The sequence below is a fragment of the Lissotriton helveticus genome, chromosome 5_1 (assembly GCF_964261635.1).
Source record: "Lissotriton helveticus chromosome 5_1, aLisHel1.1, whole genome shotgun sequence".
NCBI lineage: Eukaryota > Metazoa > Chordata > Amphibia > Caudata > Salamandridae > Lissotriton > Lissotriton helveticus.
Genome location: NC_136065.1, coordinates 732,983,765 through 733,003,528, shown reverse-complemented (window position 1 = coordinate 733,003,528; position 19,764 = coordinate 732,983,765). Strand labels below are relative to the sequence as shown.

The 19,764-nt window shown below is 48.1% G+C and overlaps 1 protein-coding gene across 1 annotated transcript in view; it reads right to left on the bottom strand.

The window, feature by feature from the left end:
- Positions 1-19,764, bottom strand: part of MYPN (myopalladin) — a 2,138,596-nt gene that overhangs the window by 1,408,949 nt on the left and 709,883 nt on the right. The gene's annotated exons all lie outside the window — the stretch shown is intronic.

The following is a 19,764-nucleotide window of genomic DNA, read 5'->3' as shown; positions in this document are numbered from 1 at the left end:
GTTCCTTTTTGACCTTTCTCATTGGATAACATTGGGCGTCCGGCGGCTCAAAAGCACCCTGCACCCAGCCGCCCGAGTGCCGCTGGCTGTGCCACCTTTGTCCCATCCTACTTCCCCCTTGCCCTGAGCAAGTGACCAGGAGCCCAGCTCCCACAGCCGCGTGGCCTGCTAGCCAGCAGCCACCAACCGAAGGCCCCCTTTCCCTCATTGGATATCATTGGGCCTAACTACCTCTGCACCCGTCCACCCCTGTGCTGCTGGGGCTGAACCAACTGTATTTACCTGACCCTGGGGGACCCCTGAGCCTACGCCCAGAACCTTAACTTCACCAGCCAAGTACTCACCTGGAAACCGGAACTCACTTACCTGCCATTGGATAACATTGACCAATTTTGACTCAAAAATGTTCTAAGTGTGAAGTTTTGGAAACTGAAAATATCCATATAAAATCACCTGAATTCTGAAGTACTCACCTGTGAGCAGGGTAGAAGCCAGTACTGTACCTTAGAGCCCAGTACTGAACCGCAAAAGTAATCCTTACCGGGTTTACTAGTAATCTGTATTTTCTCCATTAGGAACCCATTGTCTGCTTTTCTACTTTTGAAAATTTGAAATATTCTTTAAAAATCATACAAAATACTGAAACGTAATTACCTACCTGTTTTAAGTTAAGACCACAGTGCTGGCCCTAGGAGCACAGTACTGGATTACAAAAGTAACGCGATCATACTTTACCTGCAACCTGAATTTTCTCCCATTGAATAACATTGCCAGATTTTCATTGAAAAGTTTCTAAGTGTGAACTTTTAAAACAGCTTTATATTTATGAAAACTCACTACAGTAATGAAAACGTTTTTGCTAACCTGGTTTCAGCTTAGACCCCAGGACTGAATCTAGGATCTAGTCCTGGAACTACTAAAGTAATCTGTACTGTAATCAACTGTACTTTTATGATAACAATCCATTGATCTCAATGCTAAAGTGTGTCAAGACTTGAGTTGCCTTCAGCAACCCCTGTACCTATTGTGTTCACAACCTTTATTGCTCTGCTGTGATCGTGGTTTCTGGGGGCGCTACGCTTCGCGCGTGTCACTACCGGATTCCAGACCCCTCCGAAGTTCGGAGGGTCGGAGACACGGAGGTTTGTAGACTTGGAGCAATCAGAGAACGGAGCAAGGCGATCGAAAAGGTGCACAATACGTCGAGAGTGGGGATTAGTGCCCGCATATATTTTCGCCTCACATTGCCTGTAGACCTGCCGGTAGACCTGCCTGATAACCTGCGGGTGCCCTTTGCAAGAAACCTGCGGGAGCCCCCCGTAGGGGGTAGAGGTAAAAAAAAAACGCGCTGGAGAGAAGACAACTCTTACTGCAAGCCCGATGCATCACTATACGACACAGCAGAGGTAAGTGAAAGTGATCCAGGTGATTAGCTGCCAAAAGTGAAAGTGATCCAGGTGATTAGCTGGCAAAAATCTCTTTATATTGCGATGGCTTGGGCGCAGTAAGTGGAAGCAGCGCAGGTTTCATTAAGTATTTGAGAAAAGAAATTGCATGTAGGTGTGTAAGAGTGGAGACGGAGCCATTGAATTGGGACTTATTGGGACCCCTTCCGCAGACTCAATTTAACGTTATTCTGCTGTTCGCCCCAGTCACATCTTGTTGAACTTTGACCTTTAAAATCATATCGGATCCAAAATTAAAGTAAAACCCAACAGTAAGACGAATTAGGACGCGATTTAGGGTGTCAGGGTGTGCTCAAATACAAAACCAGGAGTGCCTAAGGGAAACAAAGTAATTACCCCAAGAGCGCTTTACCCCTGAGTATAATTTCAAAAAGGGGGTGGTGATGGACAGAGTATCTGAGTTAATCAGAACACTCCTACCCAGTCAACAGATCAGGGCTTGATCCATCACCGTTGTTTAGCTCACTGCACCATCCCAGTTCAGAACCTGGCTACATGCAAATTAGTCTGTCCCTGGCCCAGTGCTTCATGGGAACAGGGCAGACCAAACTACCAAGCCAATTCTTCACTGGAAAGGAAACAAGCTTCCAGGGACCGGTTTCTGGTATTACAGCCGTCTTCGCCCGGCTTGCTTGAATCGATTTAATTCAAGCAAGCCGGGCCGAAGATGGCTGTAATGCCAGAAACCGGTCCCCGGAAGCTTGTTTCCTTTCCAGTAAAGAATTGGCTTGGTAGTTTGGTCTGCCCTGTTCCCATGATGCACTGGGCCAGGGACAGACTAATTTGCATGTAGCCAGGTTCTGAACTGGGATGGTGCAGTGAGCTAAAAAACGGTGATGGATCAAGCCCTGATCTGTTGACTGGGTAGGAGTGTTCTGATTAACTCAGATACTCTGTCCATCACCACCCCCTTTTTGAAATTACCCCAGAGTATGTCCTCATGTCCATCTCCCCCTGTGCTCCGCAGTAAGAGACCCCTGCTTGCTGCTGCAAAAGGCAAAACGCAGGGGAGAGCTTCAAAAAAGAGGAAGATTGGAGGGAAGAAGGGGTCCGTCCAGCATGACCAAAGTGATCAAAGTGTGTCATCAAGTGAGGCCCCATGTTCACCCCTAGCAACTTCAATAAGGAACTTTGTATTTAAGCATTACCATAATGGTCCCCAAGGGACCTCAGAGGAGAAGGTGGCAAAGTCCCCCCACAGGCACCTCTGTCCTCCAGCTTCAGTAATGGATGCTTCACTCTTAGTTCTGGATGAACTGCAACTAGTAAATTCTTTAGTGGATCCTTCTAAAAATGGAACTGCGTCCGTAAGAGGGGGTCCAAGATTGTCCTCATCTCCTCGCTTGAACTTTTTGTTACCATCATTTAGTCCCGAAGACTCCAGCTCATCTCAGTCACCTTCACGAGAAGACCAACAGGATCAAGGAAGTCCAACGTCATTACATAATGTCTCCACGGTTGAGGGGCCAAATTCTACGCTTGGATCGCAGGGGAGGTCTATATATCTCCAGCCCTCCTCCTCGTCATCCCTGTTGGACATATTGTTACTTATGCAGACCACCTTGCATGGGATTCTAGAAACTCTGGTGTCAATAAGGACAAACCAAGTCGACCAATTAAATTCTTTGAATGATATTCGACATGAACTGAAACCCTTAAAATCTTTCAAAGACAATTTGGGTGGCTCTACGAATACTCAATTACCTCCTGTAGTAATGGCTACAGAGTTGCTGGGGTTGCGTAGTGTCACATCAGAGAAAGGTGAATGCCAGTTAGATATGGAGAGTTCGGTTTATGTCTCTTAATATCCTATGCTTGTGAGGAAAAGGCAGCATGGTTTTATGCCTTCAAAATTTACCGTAAGGTCTTATCGTACAATGGGGGTTAGGTCCTGGAATGGATTGCCTGGGTGGTGTGTCCCACGTGTATGCAAGAAGAAACGCATGCATAAGAAAAGGGAATATAGTAGTAATATCTGTGCCCAAGTCCAACATCTCAGACTCCAATGTGGTAGTACTGTAAAAGCGCTTCCATGCAGAAAGGTACATTAAAAGGTGCATAAAAGCGTAAAACTTAATGTGAAACCCTGTCCTAAAATCTGTCCTAACTTGTCTTCTATCTCCTCTGCAGTCCGCTCTACCATCTCTAATAAGGATCTAGAGGTAGCTTGTAATAAGATGGTTGAGCCCCGCCCTTAATTAAATTGCCATTAGAACACCCCCCAGCTCAGGAATCCTCTATCAGGTTGCAATTAGGAAGTACAGAACTTCTGCTCGATATTATTCGTCGAGGGAAAAAAGCAAAGAAACTTTGACCCCTGAATTGCTCTAAAATTCTTCAGTTGTTCCAACAAATCCCTTCTCTTTCAGGGATAACCTTGTTGGACTTAGAGTCTGTGGGGTTTCAATTGGGCGATCAAAGTAGAGAAGTTTCCAGAGTTTTTTTTTATATCTCCTTGTATTGCTGACCTGGTACTTAAGGCGGACGAAGACCTAGCAAGACCTACAGACCCTATGTCCCGTAAAAAATAGCCCTCAATTATTAGTACCTCAGCAAGGTTCATTCCCTCCCGCCATTTTAAACATGCACAGTGGGTTATCTGCAACTCAATGGGAACGATCCCTATCATATATTCCGTCCCAATGGCCCGAAGCTACACAACAAAGTAGCCATCCAGCCATTGACTTGAGAGTGGTTATAGTAAACGATAGGCCATTCTCACAATTTAGACAATTAGCATGGCTTCAAAGAAATAGGTTTTCCCCACTGCAACACCTGCCAGAGGAAGGAGATTGGAATATAAGGCCCACTCCACTTTAGAATGAGGAGTCCTCTCAAAATTTAAGAATCCTAAGTTGGAATATCCATGGGTTTGAACGCCTGAGGAACAGCGGCAAACTGGAAGAAAGTTTGAAACCCTTTCATCTGGTATTCCTTCAGGAGTCTTGGCTTAGAGAGGACCAGTCAGTCGAAGGCTCTATGACCCTGAATTGCAAAGGTCATTCCCGGGGTATGGGGAGAGCATCTGCAGGTCTACTAACATTAATATCGACCAAGGTCATTAAGAGACCATTGGAGGTCATAAATGTTTCAAGTGGTCTGCAGTTTTCTGTTGTGGAAATAGTTGTGGGTAAAAATGTCCCCAGTTATTTTTTACTTATAAATGTATAGATTCATAAAGAAGATCATCGCCAAATGAATCACTGGCTGGAATTATTTGAATCCCCTTTCCAGCATTTGATGGCAAAATACCCGGAAGCAGTGATAATAATGGGGAGGATGTAAATGCTCGTTTATTCCCTGTACAGCTAGACCAACACTTGGAGGAAGTGTTGGATTCCTACAACATTCCCTTAGCACAGTTTCCAGCAGGTACCATCAAAAAAGAGGCCAAAGTGCTGAGTGAAAGGCTGTCAAGTCATGGTCTGATTTACTTAAATGGACGTTTTAAAAAGGATTCACCAGCTATAGCGACATCTCGGCAGGGCCACTCTTTGGGCCCTATTGATTATATATTCACGCCCCTTTGGAATTTTGGCCTCTTTAAGACCTTTGAGGTGGCAAAATATGAGGGCAGTGACCGCTGGGCAACCACAGCAGTTCTTGATTTGTGTGAGCCAGTATCCCCTGAGAGAGTGTTTCCCTTAGAGATGTCCTATCCGTACAGGCTCAAACACGTTTAGACACGATGCATCTTCAACAATTAGCAACTCTCCAGGTAGAAGAGACGGTTCCTATCCTCCCTACTCATGCTGATGATGTTACTGTGTGGTATAATAATAGTGTGCAATGAGTTTTGGGGTGCATTTTAGTGAAAATAAGTGGAAAGGGTGGATATTCAAAATCCCCCACAAAGGGTGTCCCGGGCTGGTTTGATCAGGACTGCCAAAAGTTGAAACGTCTGGTGAGACAGAAAGCAAGGAGTGCTAGGTGTCGTTTCATTCCTTAAGTCACCCAAGAGCTGGTTAAACTTAAACGCCAATATAAATCCCTTGTGCAGTCGAAAAAGGTAGCTTTTTATCATAGGAAGTGGGAGGAGATGCAGTAGATTATACTATTAAATGATCAGCAAAAATTCTGGACAAAGGTCAAAGAGTTTAATGGCCAAAGTAGGGGGTTTCTGACCTGTATGATACAGGAAGCACAGTGGGCCACTCATCTGATAGAGTTATACAGGGGACCCTTAGGCTTAGATGGCCCTCAGCACATCTATGGGCAAACCCACCCAGCCAACTGGTTCGCAGTGAAGGAAGTTAAGGCAGTTATTGAGAGAATAAAACTCTCTCGTGCCGCCGGTCCTGACAATGTTCCGGCGGTAATAATTAAAACAAATAGTGTTTGGTGGGCTAAAATGTACTCTACTCCGTTCAGTTGGGTTGCAGGGTCTGGCCTTTACCCCTTTACCTGGAAGGGGTCTATTGTGAAACCGGGCCGCTCACTGTCAGACTTTGCCTGCCAACCGAGGATTGTTCCTGGGCGTTTTGTTTCTCCCTACCCCTGCTTGCTCTGTGAGGCACGCCAGCTGGTGTGAGCGGCTCCGCAGTCGGCGGACACTCAACTCGCTCCCAGCTTGGTACTGCCCAGGTGGAGGACTTTGCTGTGTCCATAGCGTGAGGCACGCCTACCGGGGGACTGCGAGGCCCAGCATTCCCCATTCTGCACAGCTGGTGCCTCTTCCCCCGGCGGCCACGCCCCCTGACTCGAGGCTTCATTACCTTTCGCGACACCCGCTCCGCGGGTGCCGCTCACTGTCAGACTTTGCCTGCCAACCGAGGATTGTTCCTGGGCGTTTTGTTTCTCCCTACCCCTGCTTGCTCTGTGAGGCACGCCAGCTGGTGTGAGCGGCTCCGCAGTCGGCGGACACTCAACTCGCTCCCAGCTTGGTACTGCCCAGGTGGAGGACTTTGCTGTGTCCATAGCGTGAGGCACGCCTACCGGGGGACTGCGAGGCCCAGCATTCCCCATTCTGCACAGCTGGTGCCTCTTCCCCCGGCGGCCATGCCCCCTGACTCGAGGCTTCATTACCTTTCGCGACACCCGCTCCGCGGGTGCCGCTCCGCGGGTGCCGCTCACTGTCAGACTTTGCCTGCCAACCGAGGACTGTTCCTGGGCATTTTGTTTCTCCCTACCCCTGCTTGCTCTGTGAGGCACGCCAGCTGGTGTGAGCAGCTCCGCAATCGGCGGACACTCAATACGCTCCCAGCTTGGTACTGCCCAGGTGGAGGACTTTGCTGTGTCCATAGCGTGAGGCACGCCTACCGGGGGACTGCGAGGCCCAGCATTCCCCATTCTGCACAGCTGGTGCCTCTTCCCCCGGCGGCCACGCCCCCTGACTCGAGGCTTCATTACCTTTCGCGACACCCGCTCCGCAGGTGCCGCTCCGCGGGTGCCGCTCCGCGGGTGCCGCTCCGCGGGTGCCGCTCACTGTCAGACTTTGCCTGCCAACCGAGGATTGTTCCTGGGCATTTTGTTTCTCCCTACCCCTGCTTGCTCTGTGAGGCACGCCAGCTGGTGTGAGCAGCTCCGCAATCGGCGGACACTCAATACGCTCCCAGCTTGGTACTGCCCAGGTGGAGGACTTTGCTGTGTCCATAGCGTGAGGCACGCCTACCGGGGGACTGCGAGGCCCAGCATTCCCCATTCTGCACAGCTGGTGCCTCTTCCCCCGGCGGCCACGCCCCCTGACTCGAGGCTTCATTACCTTTCGCGACACCCGCTCCGCGGGTGCCGCTCACTGTCAGACTTTGCCTGCCAACCGAGGATTGTTCCTGGGCGTTTTGTTTCTCCCTACCCCTGCTTGCTCTGTGAGGCACGCCAGCTGGTGTGAGTGGCTCCGCAGTCGGCGGACACTCAACGCGCTCCCAGCTTGGTACTGCCCAGGTGGAGGACTTTGCTGTGTCCATAGCGTGAGGCACGCCTACCGGGGGACTGCGAGGCCCAGCATTCCCCATTCTGCACAGCTGGTGCCTCTTCCCCCGGCCGCCACGCCCCCTGACTCGAGGCTTCATTACCTTTCGCGACACCCGCTCCGCGGGTGCCGCTCACTGTCAGACTTTGCCTGCCAACCGAGGATTGTTCCTGGGCGTTTTGTTTCTCCCTACCCCTGCTTGCTCTGTGAGGCACGCCAGCTGGTGTGAGCGGCTCCGCAGTCGGCGGACACTCAACTCGCTCCCAGCTTGGTACTGCCCAGGTGGAGGACTTTGCTGTGTCCATAGCGTGAGGCACGCCTACCGGGGGACTGCGAGGCCCAGCATTCCCCATTCTGCACAGCTGGTGCCTCTTCCCCCGGGGGCCACGCCCCCCGATTCCGGGTACTTCACTGACGTAAGCTCCACCGCGACGGGGACGCGCGCGGGACGGAGCGCGGGGCGAAGACCGGGCAAAGAGCGGGCCGTTTGAGGCCGTTAGAGACCGGGGAGACTGGACTGGGCCACTCCCCTTGGCCTCTACTTTGTCATTGTAAACACACCTTTCTGAGGCACTTTGGATTATAAGGTATTATGTCCACGCGTGAGTATAGAAGCAGGGCAGCGAAAGGGAAACTGCAAAATCGAACACTTGATGATTTCATTACCAGGACTAATTCTGCCATTGATTTGGAGATTAACAAAATGCAGCATAGGGTCTCCATCGAACTCGACGCAGCTAGAAGGCTATCTCAGGAGCTGACTATGGCCAAGAAGTCCTCTTTAGGTCATTTTGCTCATGCCAAAACACCTGAACGCTCAATGGGCCCAGCTCCTATTTTGACGCACGCAGTTATCCATCAGTCAGCAGTCCCATCGTTTTCAGTCCCAGCATCGATGGTGGGGTCTCCATGTTCATCCCCCCCCATCCTTAGTTCACCATTGGGTGGGGTGGCAAGGGCTGAGGGGGGTCGACTTGAGACGGTACCTATTGACAAGTGTAAGGTAATGAGCGAGAAGATTTCCCTTACCCCCCAAAAGGGTGCTATTCACAAACGAAAGCGCAATAACATATCTGCCTATTCTAGGAAAAAGGCTAAGGTTGCAAAAGCTCAGCTCTTTACGGGGACAAAGCTTAATGTTAAGGGGGAGGGCTGTCCCCCTCCCCAGTTACCCTTTCATGTACTATCCCATGTATCCCATGCATCCCTTTCTATCGGAAACAATTGCCCCTCAGCATTAGAATCTAGTTTAGCGAAATCGTTGGGGGAATATGATAACCTCACAATAGAAAGTGAGAATGGTGGGGTATCACTCTGCACTATAGAAGGGAAGGATGTGGAATTCTTGACGATTGTTTGGGAAACGTTAAAAAAACTCTTAACCCCTTTGGAAGTTAGACTCTCAAGAATAGAAAACCAGCTGTTTGAGACGGAAAAAAGTATTCTAACTTTAGCAACCCTGACCATACCTGAAAATAAACCAACTAGCCCACTAGTAGTTAATTTTATTCCACCAGCACCCGCTGCTATTCCACCAGCAGCTCCGGTGATTAAACATATTCCGAAACCTCGACATAAGGCTAATATAAGCACTTCAGTCAACAGAGCACCGGAGGGCGCCAACCAGCTGCCGGCTCAAGTTCTACCAGCACCGAAAGCCTTGCCAGTCCCGAGGGTTAAAGACCATAATACTTACCATCACTCTCCACAGAGAACAAAATCTAATAAAAACCATTACAGGGGCTATGTTGATCTTCCCCCAGATGTAAGACCCTATGTAGTTGTGCTAACGGGGGTGCCGGAAATTCCACACCAACAGCAGGAAGACTTTGGGTCATTAAAAAATAAAGTAATTCACTGGCTCAATGTAAACAGGCAGATACCCAATCACCTGAGAAGCAAAATTCTCATGGTGCGACGGGTCCCTTGGATAGGGACCTCGCACAAATCTATCACAGGTGACTGTGTAATCGTCTCTTTCGAAGACCCCAATACTGCACACCATATCTATTCATGGAACAATCATGGAGTAAATTCGCCCATAACACCTAGACCTTTAACTTATTTTTATCCCCCGCGATTAAATCCTAACACGGGGGGAAACTGGTCCTGGATTCCGGCGAGAAACTGTGCACAGGGTGGCCTATCAGACCACTGTCAAGACATACACGGCGGGTGGAATGGGGCTCCCACTTATAACAGATTTGGGTGCCTTGAGGACGTGGATTGACTTACTCATAGGGCTTTAGATACACCGTCCTTAGCAGAACCACACTGTCCCTTGCCCTGCCCTTCACCGAGCTTTGTCTCTCGACCATTACAATGTCTTACTGAGAACAGCAATTTAACCACAGGAGTTATTAAGCACACAAAGGGGGATGTTGTTGAACATCGAGCGGGTGGCACACTTCCTGAGCCAATGACTGATAATATCATCCACCTAGTTTCACATGGTCAAAACACTAAGGACAACTCTCTTCCAAAGGTGCAGCATGTAATATGCTCGCTGCCAACAGAGGGTCTGCCCAGCCCTAAGCAGAGCCAGTGCAGGGCAAGCCGGTGCATCTCTGTATCTAACACCAAGGACAAGGCGGGGGCTCACGGTGCAATGTCAATACTTTCTTGGAATGTTGCCGGGTTGGCCAACAAATTAGATTCCCCGGAGTGGGCGGAACTCATTGAGGAACATGATATATGCTTGTTCCAGGAAACTTGGGCCAGGGAAAAACAGTGCCGTACAGGGTACGCTTCTTTTCACATTCCGGCCAAATGGGGAGGGAAGGGACGACCATCTGGTGGCCTGTTGATCTGGGTAGGTTCCCACCTAGGTTGCAGGGCAAAAAACCTTGAAACCAACTCAGCGGACTTTCAGTGTGTTGTTCTGGAGTGGGTATCTGGTGAGAGTGTGGCAATAATAAACGTATACTCAAAACCGGCTGGGATAACAGGTATTTCGGGGACAATTGAGGATTTAGCTTTGTTCCTCGACTCTGCTACCCTCTGTCCTTCACTTGTAGTTGGGGGGGACTTTAATATCCAGTACGAGCCCCTCCCGGATTTCCTGGAAGGGGTATCTAGCGAAGAGGATGATCTTTGGGAGATACCTACTCTCCCGGGCCCCCCTGTAAAGTCATGGTCACCTCTAGTCACCCAAATAACATCTTTTACCCTATCCCACTCACTGAGGGCCTGCAATGGGCGGCTCAAGGGAGATATTCCTCCTAAGCCCACTTTTAATAGAGTGGGCCAGGAGTCACGGATAGATTATATCCTGGTTTCAACGAAGGATTGGGCTAAAGTGAGGGACTTTGGGATAATCACAAGGACTGATAGTGACCATAATGTACTATCACTGAGGTTCGTGGTTCAGGGAATGCCCATTACCACCCAAGAAGAAAATCCAGCATTTCCTGCCGGGTTAGTCGCAACTAGCAACAGACGTAGAATTAGATGGCCAAAATTCCTGGAGAATCCTAACGATATCCAGAGGTTATACGCGATTGTGGTGCCTGCCCTTGAAAAAGTTGCGGATCTCTCCCCCAGTTATCCACCCCTGTTGAGTTCACTGTGCTTGGGGATATTCACTCTGAGCTCTGCTCTAACCTAGCAGAAGTACTGAACCCTGTGGCTAGGATGAAAAAAAAACAAGGTGAGAAGAGCCTCATGGTTCAATGGTTCTTGCAGGAGAGCAAAGGCCGATCTCTTGGAGTCCCTCAAAATTCGGGAAACCCCCAGCACGATCAGGGAAAAGCGGTTGGCTTACAAGCTTGTTCTTCGCAATGCCAAAATGGAATGGGACCATGACAACTGGTCTGAAATGACGGCTGCCCTTGCACTACGAGATGCCCGAAAATTCCGGCATATCGTCAAGTATGGTTCTGCTGAACCTATGGCGGCAGTAGACGCAAACATTGCATCTGCTGTGTGGGAGGACCACTTTAAAACCCTGTATAGCGCTGCCGATTTGGACCAATTAGGGAACCCATTCGAAGTAGCAATGGTCTAATCCATTGAATGCACATCCCCAATGGATGGGTTTACTCTGGAGGAGCTCATTACGGCGATTATGGGCCTTGCTGCTGAAAAGGCGCCAGGCTTAGACAAGCTCCCCGGTGACCTCTTGAGGCACGAAGTTAAGATCTGGCCCCGTATCTTAGGGTGTTGTTCAATGCGATCCTGAATGGCATGACGATCCCCCTAACTTGGCTGGGGGCAGAGATAGTGCCCATATTTAAGAAGGGCTCGCCTCTGCTCCCAGCCAACTACAGGCCAATACGCCTGATAGACGTTTCCCAGAAGCTTTTCACTAGGCTAATTCTGGACCGTCTGTCGGATTGGATGACTGAACTTGACATTCTGAGCCCATACCAAGCAGGGTTCAGAAGGAAGGTCTCGTTAATAGACCAGGTCTTTCGGCTGGCCCTTATATTTTGTAAAACGGTACAGTTGGAGGGTGGCAGCCTCTACACTGTATTCGTAGACCTAAGGGCGGCCTTCGACCTGGTTCCCCGCAGAAAACTCTGGGAGGTGTTGGCCAAACTGGGGGTCCCTAGGGGCTTGCTTGAGATGATTATCCGTCTCCACACTGCCAATTTTGCACAGGTAAGGTGCGGTAGGAGGGGTCCTTATCGAATAGGTTCCCCGTTGACAGGGGGGTAAGGCAGGGCTGTGTGCTTGCACCCACCCTGTTTTGCCTCTACGTCAACGGGGTAATCTCCCATCTGAATGGGGTTGACAACTCTGACGCCCCTAAGCTGGCAGGCAGCAGGGTGCCGGCGATTATGTTCGCTGACGACACCCTGCTGCTTTCAAAGTCTCCGATGGGGATCCAACGTGTTCTTAATGGTTTTGTGGACTTTTGTGGGGAACATGGTCTAGAAATCAACACTCTAAAGACCAAATTTATGGCCTTCAATCCCCCACCAAAATTCCGCTCTAGCCCACATATTGGGCCAAGCAGACTCGAAAGGGTCCGAACCTTCGAGTACCTTGGAGTAACGCTAAACGAGAAAATGTCTTGGAGCTTACACCAAGACAAAGCTTTACTCAAACTGGCACAGTACTCGGGTGGGATTATGAAGCTCATGGGGAAAAATAGGTCATCTATCCGACCCGTCGGCCCACCTCTTCAGATCTACAGGGCACAGGCAAGAGGCGCTGTCATGTATGGCAGTGAGCTCTGGGGTCATGCAGTCTCTCCAGACCTAGTGAAAGAGGAGAATAAGTTTATCAGGCGGGTGGTAGCACTTCCCCCCAGTACGCCTCTTGTCCCATTAAGGTTAGACCTGGGGATGAGACCTCTCGATGAAGATCTGGCACTGCGTCCCTTGGGTTATTGGCGTAGGCTGTGGGCTGTTCCAGAATTGATTAGCTATAGGCAGGGGCTCCAGGAGGTGCTTGCTATGCCCAATGTAGGGAAAATTAAATAGCTTAAATTCATTAAAAGTGAGCTGGAGGGTCTAGGCCTACTGACTCTATGGTCTCACCCCCTATCCACCTGTCCATTAATTTCCAAAAAGAGGCTGGCTAAGGTTTACCATGACAGTAAAATAGCGGCACTCCGTCGCCAATCAAACCTTGGGTCACTCACGGAGTCATTTCTATGTATCAAGGACCTTTATAGCTTTGAACCAGTCCTGGACAAACTATACCCTGCTTTACTAAGGAAACTCTACTTGCAATGGAGACACGGGATTCTCCCACTTCGAGCCTTTACTAGTAAGTGGAGCAAACCCGCCGTTAGCTTATGCCCGGCTTGTAGAGTTTCCGATGAATCCGAGCTGCACATAATTTTTTTCTGCCCGGTTTACAGTGCAACCCGTAAGAAATGGATTGTTCCTGTATGCAGGAATTTGGGGTTTGTGGAGTGTCTGGCCGCATTCAGAGTGCTTAAAACTGACCTGACGGACCACATTATCTTTGCAGTGGCTAAATATCTAGGCACAATGTGGTCTCTGAGAAGACAATGCCTCAAGGCCGGTTTCTGAATTTTACTGTAGTAAAAGAATGATACTTTGCACTATTGAAATACTTTCATGGCCTTCGTAGGATGTCACAATGTCATAACTTTTAATGTTTTAAAAATTTTAATGAAATGTTGTTTTAATATCTTTTATGGTGATAATTTACCGAAATAAAGATTTATGAAATGAAATGAATGAAATGGAACCGGTTTTAAAAAAAGGGAGCGGTACAGACCCAATGCATTACAGGCTTATAAGCCTTTTGGACATTTCTTTAACGATATTCTCCGAGACTATTTTAGCCAAACTTGAAGAATGGGCCATTGAAACTAAGAGAATTCCTTTAGAACAGGGGGGCTTTCGGGAGGGCCATTCAACCATAGACTACTGCTTTGCTTTGTGGGCTATTACTCGTAAGGCAGTGGAGGAAAATCAAAGACTGTTCAGTTGTTTTGTAGATTTCCGGACAGCCTTTGATTCTGTTGACAGGGATATTTTATGGGGAAAACTTGCTGCTTGGGAATTACCACTACATCTTCTTGGGGCCCTTCAATCCCTGCACTCTGGCAATTGGGCTCAGGTGGAGTTAGACAAGACAGGGCGGTTGTCCCAAAGAATCTCTATCGACAATGGCCTGCGTCAGGGGTGCGTTTTAGCACCCCTGCTTTTTAGTCTATTTTTGGATGACCTCCCAACAGTAATTTCCCAATCAAAGTCTTTTTCGCCTAAAATTGGGGATCAGCATATTGCTTGTTTGCTCTATGCAGATGATTTGGTATTAATGGACTACACTCCAAATGGTCTGCAGAGGAAAATCAACGCATTGGCCTCCTATAGTAAGCAGAACAAGCTTTGTATTAATCTGGAAAAGACGAAAATTATGATTTTTAGGAACAAAGTGCAGAGTTTTTCCTGGTATCTTGATTCTCAGGTGGTGGAACAAGTGGATATGTATAAATAGCTGGGTTTAACTTTTAGGAAAAATTTGAATTGGGGCGCACATTGGGATGCCACTAGGCAGAAGGACCTTTTGCAGGAAAGCTGTTTATCTGGATTTAATAGTAGATTTGGGGGCCTATCCCATATCCCATTATTAAAGGCCTATGAAGGGAAGATTCCACCAATAGGCCTGTATGGAGGAGAGATATTCTCTCTTGATCCAACTTATGAATGGGACAGACTGGAAGGGGCAGTACTTAAAAGACTTATATCACTCCCACAAGGTAGCATGGTCCAGGCTATAAGGAGAGAGTTCAGTCTGGTATCTTGGAACATGGCTGCTGCCACCCTGGCTCTAAGATACTTCAACACCCTGTTGGAGAATGAGGAGGTGGCTAAAGTATCCAGATTGTGCTGGGAAGAGAGCCAAAGCAGCGAAAGGTTGTGGGCAAAAACCGTTAGAACCAGAATGACCACAATGAAGAATTGCCATTTAAATAGTGGTACAGTCACATCTTGGCTCACCTTTCCCGGGAAACGAAAATTGAGAGAATCTGCTGCTATGGCGTCACAAAAATGTGATTTATTATATCTAAAGAAGAAATCATCTATTAGCTTCTCGTTAGCTTCACTTGGCCAGGATGGTGTTTTCCCTTACTTATCACAGTTACCTGATCCAGGTTTGAGAAACGAAATCCTAAGGGTTCAGGTGGGATGCAATCCAATTTATTCATCCCACCCACATAAGACAGGGGTGCAAAATAATAGTGGTCTTTGTCCCTGCCCTCTGAAAGCCAAATGCACTATTGTGCATATTCTTATGGACTGCGCTCTTTATCTTGCAAATCGGATTAGGTTTTTAAGACCTCTGTTTTTTAAATATCATGCTCTTCATAGGAACAAGGCGGTGGAGTTACTGTCTGAGATGAGATATTTAGATGTGGCAGTTGGGATTTCTCGGTTCCTACGATCTGTTAAACAGAATTTAAAAAAATGAAATGTAATGGGGATGGAGTGGGGAGGAGGGGGGTTCATTTAAAGGTTTTAAATAACATGTATTTTTTTTAGAATGTTTTATGGACAATTGTCTAAATAAACTTGTTTTTAACCTTTATTGCCTCCTTGCAAAGTAATTACAAGAGAATACTCATATCTAGCAAAGTATATTTTAATGCCTGTTGGTTCTAAAGATAAAACAACTATGGGCCAGATGTCGGTTGCCCAATACCGGTCGAAATTACCGAATTTCGGCCGTTACCGATCGGTATTTGGCATTTTGAATGTAGGTGGCATGATTGTAGGATTCGGTAATTTACCGAATCGGTGACTTAAGGAAGAGAGCACTCAAGTGAGTGCATTCCTGAGTTAAGGAGTCGTTATTTACCACCAACTACAAGTTGGTGGTAAATATAGAAAACCTTTGCAAAAGCAATTATTTTGCTTTTACAACAGTGCGATGTGTGCCACATGTGCACCCATGCTCTATTCAGGGGTCCAACAGGGTGTCAATGTGACACCCTGCCACCCTTGTAGGTCTTCCCCCTATTACCGATTCGGTATTTACCAAATTGGTAATTCCCATTCATTCCTATGGGCCTCCAGGCCCCTAGAATGAATGGGACTTACCGAATCGGTAAATACGATTCTTACCGATTCGGTAAAATTTACCGAATCATTAGCTACATCACATTTACCGATTCCTAAATACCGAATCGGTAAAATTCGATATTTAGGCATTGGTAATATGTGATTATTTACATCTGGCCCCATATCTTTTGATATAAAAACAATTGGCCTGGAGTTCAGTCTTAGAGTGTGTCAAATCCTTTGCTGACTGAGTGTGTACAACAAATGCTTTGCACTGCCCTCTGGTACTGCCTTACTGCTCGACCAAGCTACCACTTTTGAGTGTAAGGTCATTCCTGACTTTAACCTATGTTATACCTTTGGGGTTTGTGGACACTTTACAGGCTGTACTTCATTATAGTCCAGTATATATAGAGCCACTTTCTCACAATGGTGGATCAGCAGTGAGATACAAACTTGCATTTGTTGGAATACTTGGTTACCATCTGATCACACTTTAGGGCCTTGCTTAAGTCCCATTAGCATTTTTGAAAAATAAAAGTCATTATAAACTAGGGTAGAGGGTTAGAACTGTCAGGCTAGAATGTATCAAAAGAACCCAGCTATTAGTGAGGATAATGTGGACCTGGTGGAGGAACTCGACCTCACACCTTACTTGCACTTGGAATTCAAAGAATTGAGGGCCCTATGCAAAGTTTAAAAAAAATAGTTGTAGGCCTGCATCCAACCAAACAAGGGCTCCAGGAGCTCCTGGCTGAGTATGCAAAAGACCACCCCTCTGAGCAGGGTGACACCCAGCCAGAGGAAGAAGGGGTGGAAGAGGAGGAGGATTATGGTCCCCCCACCATCCCTAGGGAAGAAAGGTTCCCTGTACCCTTAACTCCAAGAGTCAGTCTTTGGAAGCCTGGGAACCACACAGGTAGACTGGGCCCCAGAGAACACATTGGGGAGGTCCCCAATGAAGAGGACAACTTCTTAGCAAAGTTGGCCAAGAGATTAGACCTAGAGACCAGACTCCTGGCTCTAGAAAAAGAAAGGAAAGAGATGGGCTTAGCTCACAACTCTGGTGGCAGCAATATCAATAATAAGGATAAAGAGCAATTTTATGATCCTAAAATCCCCAAAGGGATTGTCCCTAAATTTAAGGAAGGTGATGATATCACCAAGTGGTTTACAGCCTTTGAGAGGGCTTGTGATATCAGAAGATTAAATAAACCTCTCTGGGGGGCACTCCTGTGGGAACTGTTTTCTAGTAACTGCAGAGATAGGCTTCTGACCCTCTCTGGGCCAGATGCAGGGTCTTATGACCTCATGAAGAAAACTCTGATAGAGGGATTTGGACTCACTACTGAGGAGTACAGAATTAGGTTCAGGGGAGCTCACAAAACCCAGACCCAATCTTGGATAGATTTTGTAGACTACTCAGTAAAGACACTGGATGGTTGGTTAACTGGACACAGTGTGCATGGTTTTACTGGACTTTATAATTTGTTTATGAAGGAACATATTTCGAGTAATTGCACAAATGAAAAGTTGCATCAGCATTTGGTAGACCTAGGTCTAATTTCTCCCCAAGAATTGGGAAAGAAGTCAGACCATTGGGTCAAGACTAGGGTGATAAGGACAGCCACTTGGGGTGACCAAAACAAGGTGGTCACAAAACCTCCCCGGGGAAAGGTGGTGAGAATCCCCAAGATAAAAAGTCAGTCTTCCAAAGGGCCCCAAAATCCTGTACAGGTGGGTGGGTCCCAAACTACTCCCTATTTGCCGCAGCCCTATAGGGGAAGAAACTTTGATCCTAACAAGGCCTATTGTAACAACTGTAAGAAATTGGGACATTTAACTGTAGACAAAAACTGCCCCTACAAGTGCCCAGAGCAAATCTGGTAATACACTCAAGCTAGTCTAGTCTCCTTGGGGGAAACGGAGTTGGCCACTGTAGCTGGTTGGCCACCCAACTGTAAAAAGTATTTGCAATACCCCTCCATTAATGGAACTAGAGTAGAAGCCCTGGGGGATACAGGTGCCAGTATCACTATGGTGAAGGGGATGCTGGTTTCCCCAGAGCAATACTTGATTGGGAAAACGTACCCAGTCACCGATGCTGACAGCATTACCACCCAACGCCCTATGGCTATGGTGACATTTGGTTGGGGGGAGGTTACTGGCCTGAAACTAGTAGTGGTCTCTCCGCAATTGCCAGCTGACTGTCTGCTTGGAAATGACCTGGAAACTTCAGCCTGGGCTGAGGTTGAGCAAGTAACCCATGCAGCCATGCTGGGTATCCCTAGACTGGTGTGTGTGCAAACCAGAGCACAGAGCAAAAAGAAGGGTGAACAAGTAGGTTTGGAGCCTGTAAGCATGGCCCAACCAACCAAGAGAAAAGGCAAGAAGACTGGGGAACCAGCTTCTACACAGCAAGCCTCTCAGGACCCCTCTCCTCAGGGAGAGGATTTGGAAACCCCAGAGGGAATGGAGCCCATGGAGCTTGAGCCTTACCAGGTTGGACTCCTGGGCCCAGGGGGACCCACTAGGGAAGAGTTGTGCCAGGGTCAGAGAGACTGCCCCACTCTTGAAAGCCTGAGGCAGCTGGATGTTTAAGAAGCACAGGAAGATGTCAGTGGTACCCACAGAGCTTATTGGGAAGAGGGATTACTGTATGCTGAGGCAAGAGATCCCAAACCTGGAGCTACCAGGAGGGTGGTAGTGCCATAGAAGTACAGGGAGTTCCTCCTAACTTTAGCTCATGATATCTCCCTAGCTGGACATCTGGGGCAGACCAAGACTTGGGATAGGCTAGTTTGCCACTTCTATTGGCCCCAGATGAACCAAAAGGTGAAGGAGTGTGTGAGCTCCTGTGTTACCTGTCAGGCCAGAGTGCAAGACAGGTGGCAAACCAAAGTCCCCCTGATACCACTGCCAGTGGTAGGGGTACCCTTTGAAAGGGTAGGTGTGGACATTGTGGGTCCACTTGAGCCTCCCACAGCCACAGGGAACAAATTCATTCTAGTAGTAGTGGATCATGCTACTAGGTACCCTGAAGCAATTCACCATAGCTCCTGCAGTAGCCAAGGACCTCCTGGGTGTCTTCACCAGGGTGGGGTTTCCTAAGGAGGTGGTTTCAGACAGAGGTACCAACTTCATGTCTGCTTACCTAAAACATGTGGAAGGAGTGTGGTGTGTAGTACAAATTTACTACCCCATACCATCCACAAACCAATGGTCTTGTGGAAAGGTTCAACAAGACCTTGAAAGGCATGATCATGGGACTCCCTGAAAAACTCAAAAGGAGAAGAGATGTCCTGTTGCCATGCCTGCTTTTCGCTTATAGGGAAGTGCCACAGAAAGGAGTGGGGTTTTCACCCTTTGAACTTCTGTTTATTCATCCTGTAAGGGGACCACTTTGTCTGGTGAAAGAGGGTTGGGAGAGGCCTCTCCAAGAACCCAAGCAAGACATTTTGGACTATGTGCTTGGCCTAAGGTCCAGAATGGCTGAGTACATGGACAAGGCATCCAAGAATCTTGAGGCCAGCCAGGAGCTGCAGAAGCACTGCTATGACCAAAAAGCTGCCATGGTTGAATTTCATCCTGGACAACAGGTGTGGGTTTTGGAGCCAGTGGCACCAAGGGCTCTCCAAGACAGATGGAGTGGCCCTTACCCTATCCTGGAAAAAAAGAGTGAGGTCACTTGGTGGACCTAGGCACCAGCAGGACACCCAAAAGGGTTATCCATGTGAACCGCCTTAAACTCTACAATGCCAGGGCTGACCTCACCATGCTGATGGTGACTGATGAGGAACAGGAAGCAGGGAGTGAACCTCTCCCTGATCTCCTCTCTTCCAGCCCAAAAGATGGGTCAGTAGATGGAGTGGTCTTTTCAGACACCCTCTCTCCCCAACAG